At 42.6% G+C, this 5,543-nt stretch overlaps 1 pseudogene; it reads right to left on the reverse strand.

The window, feature by feature from the left end:
• Positions 1-4,988: 4,988 nt before the first annotated feature.
• On the reverse strand, positions 4,989-5,543 carry LOC118618144 (annotated as a pseudogene).

Raw genomic sequence — 5,543 nt, forward strand, 5'->3', positions numbered from 1 at the left:
TAAAGAGCACACACCTGGGTTGCAGGTTCGATACCCAACCCTGGTTGGGGTCATGCAGGAGACAACCAATCAATGTGTCTCTCTCACATTGATATTTCTTTCTCTCTCTCTCCCTCACTCCCAGTGACACAATAAGTGGGTAGCTGTGATTGAAATGGGTCTGTATGGTTTCTAGTTTCTAGCAGCCCCGTTTTAGGCCTTTAGGTCATGCCTAGGTGCTCATACACCACACTGACCATCTGATAAAATTGAGTTGTGGCACTTGGCATTTTCACAGTTGGCTTTGAGGGCCTTTCTTGTTCTTTTTTTTTTTTAACTTATCTTTATTGTTGAATGTATTACAGATGTTCCTCCTTTTTTTTCTATTGACCCCCTCCTCCCTGCTCCCGCCCCCCCTTCCTGTCTTTCCCCACACTGTTGTCTGTGTCCATTGGTTATGCATATATGCATAGAAGTTCTTTGGTTTATTTCTCCCCCCCCCCCCACCTCCCTTCCCTTTGAGGTTTGTCAGTCTAGCAACCAATTTGTACTTCTTATTCCTTTCACCTTTTCCCCCCATTCTCCCAACCCCTTCCCATCTGCCAACCAACAAAATGTTTTCTTTTTTTTATCCTCACCGAGGACATTTTTCCATTTTTTATTCAGACAGAGCAGGAGGGAGAGAGAGGAAGAGAGAGAGAGAAACATCGACGTGAAAGGGACACATCGACTGGCTGCCACCCACACGACCCAACCAGGGCCAGGGACAAACTGCAACCGAAGTACATGCCCTTAGCGGGAACCAAACCCGGGTCTCTCTGGACTACAGGCCAACGCTCTAACCACTGAGCCAAACCAGCCAGGGCAACAAAATGTTTTCTGTATCTATGAGAATGCTCCTGTTCTGCTTGTTCATTTGTAGATTCAATTGTTGATAGATATGTATTTATTGCCATTTTGTTTGTTTATATTTTTTATCTTCTTTTTCTTCAAGAAAACCCTTCAACATTCCATATAATAATGGTTTGGTGGTAATGAACTCCTTTAGCTTTTTCTTATCTGGGAACTCTTTATATGGCCATTGATTCTAAATGACAGCTCTGCAGGATAGAGTAATCTTGGTTGTAGGTTCTTGCTTTTCATCACTCTGAATATTTCTTGCCACTCCCTTCTGGCCTGCAAAGTTTCTTTTAAGAAATCAGCTGACAGTCTTATGAGAGCTCCCTTGTAGGTAACTAACTGCTTTCTCTTGCTGCTTTTAAGATTCTCTCTTTGTCTTGAACCTTTTGCATTTTGATGATGATGTGTCTTGGTGTGGGCCTCTTGGGGTTCATATTGTTTGGGACTCTGTGCTTCCTGGACTTGTATGTCTGTTTCCTTCACCAATTTAGGGAAGTTTTCTGTCATTATTGTTTCAAATAGGTTTTCAATTTCTTCTTCTTCTCCTTCTCCTTCTCCTCCTCCTCCTCTTCCTTCTGGCATCCCCATGATGCAAATATTGGTACACTTGAAGTTATCCCAGAGGCTCCTTACACTATCCTCATTTTTTTGGATTCTTTTTTCTTTTTGCTGATCTAATTGGGTGTTTTTTGCTTCCTTAGATTTCAAATTGATGGTTTGCTTCTTAGCTTTACCTACTCTACTATTGAATCTCTGTAAATTATTCTTTATTTTAGTTAGTGCCTCCTTTGTTTCTGACTAGTCCTTTTTTATGCTCTGGAGGCCCTCATTAAGTTCACTGAAGTTCTCACTAAATTCATTGGGCATCCTAAAAAGCAGTGATTTTAACTCTGCATCTTTTAGATTGCTTATCTCCATTTTGTTTAGTTCTTTTCCTGAAGTTTTGTTCTGTTCTTTCTTTTGGAACATGTTTCTTTGTCTCCTGGTTTTGGCTGCCTCCCTGTGTTTGTTTCTATGTATTAGGTAGAGTTGTTATGTCTCTTGGGCTTGCTAAGGTGGCCTATTGTAGTAGGTGTCCTGTAGGGTCCAGTGGCACAGCCTCCATCGTCTGCCAGCTGGGCCCTCAAGGTGCACCCCACATGTAGACTTTACACCCTTCTGTTGTAATTGAGTCTTGATTGATGTTGATACATCAATGAGAGGATTCTACTTAGGCTGATCAGCTGCAAGGACTGGCTGTGCCCACTATCCATCGACCTCTGACTACCTTGAAGGATCAGCTGTGCAGTGACCCACCACACAGAGAGCAAGACTTACTTCAGCAAGGGTCTGGTACCCATTGAGTCTATTCCTTGATGGTGTCACTTGTTGAGGTGGTTGGGTGGTGGTGCATCAGTGTTCTAAAGCTGTCGACTGGGTGTGCTCGCTCTGTCAGGGGCAAGGTCAGCTACTGCCTGTGTTCTATCTGGGGCCACCAGGCATAAGCTACAAAGCAGTCTGTGGATGGCTGCTTCTTGTGCTGGGCTTGGAGGTGCCCAGGAAAAAACAAGTTGTGAACCAAGGCTGGCAGCTTCTAGTGCCAGGCTTGGGGCCACTTAATGAGAGGTATGGGGTTCACTGAGACCAGATGCTGCTTGTTTGAGAGAATTTAGGAAAATCTGAAGCAGGATCCAAGACAGGCCATTCTTATGATAAAGCACCTGGCAACAGATTGGGTGAGCCTGAAAGTTGGGTGGGGCAAGGGCCTCAGGGAATCACCAAGGCGGGGCAAACCGTGTGAGCCAAGTTGCTGGAGTCCCGGATATGACAGCTGTCTGCCATCCCAGGGCAGTGCTCACCAAAAGAACAAAGGCCTCTGATAGCACATCTGTCCAGGAGAAAGCTGTCTCTCCAGCCCTCGCCCCAATGGCAAACAACTCAGTTCTTCTCCTTATATCTCTGGTGCCTTTCGAGCTGCCTCACCCACGCTGGAGCTCAGAGGGAGCAAGTTCAAGTAAGTCTGTGAGTGGGCACTTTAAGAGGAGCTGCCTGGGGTTCCAGAAGCCTCAGTCTCCCTCAGCCTCATTTCCTGCTGATTTTTACAGCCCGAAGTGAGGGGGACTTTCCTTCCTGGCACTGGAGCCCTGAGCTGGGCGCCTGGTGTGGGAGGGGGACCCCTCACACCTCAAGGAGGACCTTCACAGCCGAGGTATCCTTCTGACTTTTATCCAACACATGTGGGTGTGGGACCAGACCTGTCTGCGCCTCCACCCCTCCTACCAGTCTCAGCGTGGCTTCTTCTTTAATTTCGTAGTTGTAGGACTTCTATTCTGCTTGATTTCAGGTGGTTCTGAATAATGGTTGTTATGTAGTTTAGTTGTAATTTAATGTGGTTGTGGAAGGAGGCGAGACCACATTTATTTATGCTGCCATCTTGACCGGAAGTCCAGCCTTTCTTGTTCTTGTCCTACTTGCTCATCAGACTATGGCTTGGAAGTTACCTTTCTCTCCCCTGTTCAGAAATTTCAGGTGACTGACTCTGAAAAACTGCATACCTTTTTTTAAAATTCTCACTAAAGGATATTTATTTTAAAATATTTTTTATTGATTTTTAGAGAGAGAGGAAGGGAGAGGGAGAGAGAAACATTGTTGATTGGCTGCCTACTACACCCCAACCCCAGGGATCAAACCCCAAACTGGGGCATGTACTTTGACCAGGAATCAAACCAGCAACCCTTTAGCACACAGGACAATGCTCCAACCAACTGAGTCACTTGGCCAGGGCCGCGTAAGGTTTTGATGCAGCTACAGTTCTCTGTTGACATTCAAACTTGTATTTGTGGGGACCTAAAAAGTTGATATTTTTGGTGTCTTGTTTGTTGGGAAAGGCAGAAATATGTGACACTCACCAGTCCCTCACCCTCTTATTCAATCAGATGATACTTTCCTAGAGGACTTACTAATTCTTGCTGCACCTTAAGAACTAAATAGTATGGCCAACAAGGCCTTCAGCTAGTTGCATATGGTCTCTCAGCTTCAGTTTCCTCATCTTCGAATGGGGACAGCCATAGTCCTTGTCTCATTGACTGATCTTTGGTGTACAGTTGTTTTGAGTTTCAGCAGAATCTCATGATTAAGCTACAGGCCAAGGTGACCAATATATCATTCCAACTTAATTTCAAGGACTGATCTCATTTCTTCCATTTTTCTAGGATTAAGAAAAATCATACAGTGAAGTAGTCCATAGACATATACCACAAATGTGATTGGGTTTGCTACCATTTCCCATCCAGTCCCCGATTTAACTCCCTCTCTCCTTGATTCAATCAAGGCCTATTTAGCCTTGGTGTTTGCATGTGGCCCAGTTTTACATCTTGGGAACCCCCCTTGAAGGCTCTTGTGTGGAACCTCCCCAAGACCTCCTAGTTTTGGATCACCTAAAGTTATGTATTTGTTCTACCTTGTATTCCAACCCTAGATCCTGGTCCATTGCCAGTGCTGAGCCATTGAAGTCATAAGATTTTTCAAAAAAAACTCTTCTGTTTGCCATATCTTATTAGTGAACTAGGAAGAATGCTTTGTCTCTAAAGTTTAGCACCCTGATCTGTGTTCTTTTCTCCCTTCTTCAGGAGTACTTCGTTCTCACCCTGCCCATTGTAGACAAATAAACATATATATTGTAGGACTTACAAGGCAATATAATAATAATAATTATTATTATTATTATTTTTAAATGAAAGGCAACTTTATTACTGGAGAAGAGAAAAATGTATACAAGAAAGTCCAGATTCTTTTTCCTCATGCACTACTTTTATAATAAAGTTCTAAATATCAACTTTGAAGATATTTACAAGGATAAGTTTTTCTTAACATGACCATTTACTGTGTGGTGGACATTTTTTCATAGAAATCATAAATTTAAACTAAATAATTTCTTATAGTTTACAAGAAGCTTAGACATTGTATTAACAGAAGATGATATATTTTACTGAAAAATATTATAAAAGTGATACAATGTTGTGGCTCTTAAATGTTTAATTACTTGAACAGGGGAATTAAAAAACAAAACAAACAAAAAAACAGAACAAAACAAAACAAAAAAAAACAGAAAAACCAAGACAGGCCTGGCTTTAAGATTTTTTGTATTCCATTCATTCTACTTTCACATCATCTCCAATTAGCTGATACACATAAGTGACAACTGTAGAAGCCTGGATATCCATCAACACAAATGAAGGAATAATGTTTGTTTCCAAGGCATTATACGCTCCAGTGGCAGAACCTAGGTTAATGTAGAATCTATTTTCATGCTCAAATGCTTCAAATTTGTGTGTGTGTCCTGAGATAAGAATGTCCACATCAAACTGCCTCTACAATAGGGCTAAGCTGGCCATATCTCCCCATGGAATAACTTGATGTCCATGGATCAAACCAATTTTGAATTGCCCAACAGTCACAACTTTCTGTTCTGGATAATTCAGATTCTCATCGAAGTCTCCTCTCACAATGTGAACATCACCAGCCAGAGTCTTGAGATAGTCATAACCCTCTTTGGTGCAAAGATTTCCAGTGCAGAGAATATGCTGAATCTTTCCCAGTACCAGCAGTTTTTTGAACTTAGCTGGCAAACTGTTGCACCGGTGTGGGATGTGCAGGTCTCCTAATACCAATCTGTGCCCAGCCAT

The sequence above is a fragment of the Molossus molossus genome, unplaced genomic scaffold (assembly GCF_014108415.1).
Source record: "Molossus molossus isolate mMolMol1 unplaced genomic scaffold, mMolMol1.p scaffold_m16_p_6, whole genome shotgun sequence".
In the NCBI taxonomy this organism is placed as follows: Eukaryota; Metazoa; Chordata; class Mammalia; order Chiroptera; family Molossidae; genus Molossus; species Molossus molossus.